Consider the following 513-nt stretch of genomic DNA (forward strand, 5'->3'; position numbering starts at 1 on the left):
AGCACTGAGATGCAGTTTGGGAGGAGGAGCAGGAGAAGGAGGAGGAGGAGGAGGAGGAGGAGGGTGGAGGGTGGAGGGTGAGTCTCAGGCCAGGTGCTCCCTACAGGAAGCCAGGCACAAAGAACAGCCTGCTGCTATATATCAGCAATACTAGTTCTTTAAAACAGGGGATAGGGGCGAAGGGTGGTTACTTAACAAGTGGCACAACACACACCTTATATTCACATTGTCGACACACAAAGTGAGTTAGCTAGGTTACAATCATTTCTCATCTACTGCAAGTATCATCTTATTCCTCACTTGTTCCTCATCACTGTCCCATCCTGAAGCCAATTTCATCTGCACATGTTTCTTGACTAAAGTTATAATAAAAATAATATATTCAGGGGTTCCTTAAGAGATACTGTAGTTGGTCATCAAGGTCATCATGACAAGTATTATATTTACTTCAGTTCATTAGAAATAATATTAATGCTGTTAACGCAGCAGACTGCTACAGTTTTTTTTGCAGAT

General features: G+C 42.5%; 1 protein-coding gene across 1 annotated transcript in view; it reads left to right on the forward strand.

Moving 5' to 3' along the window:
- The window catches only part of cltca (clathrin, heavy chain a (Hc)), a 32889-nt gene that overhangs the window by 28446 nt on the left and 3930 nt on the right, over nucleotides 1–513 (forward strand). The window lies entirely within an intron of this gene.

Source organism: Seriola lalandi, unplaced genomic scaffold (genome assembly GCF_002814215.2).
Source record: "Seriola lalandi dorsalis isolate HSWRI2012SDOR001 ecotype SW California unplaced genomic scaffold, Sedor1 jcf7180002054581, whole genome shotgun sequence".
In the NCBI taxonomy this organism is placed as follows: Eukaryota; Metazoa; Chordata; class Actinopteri; order Carangiformes; family Carangidae; genus Seriola; species Seriola lalandi.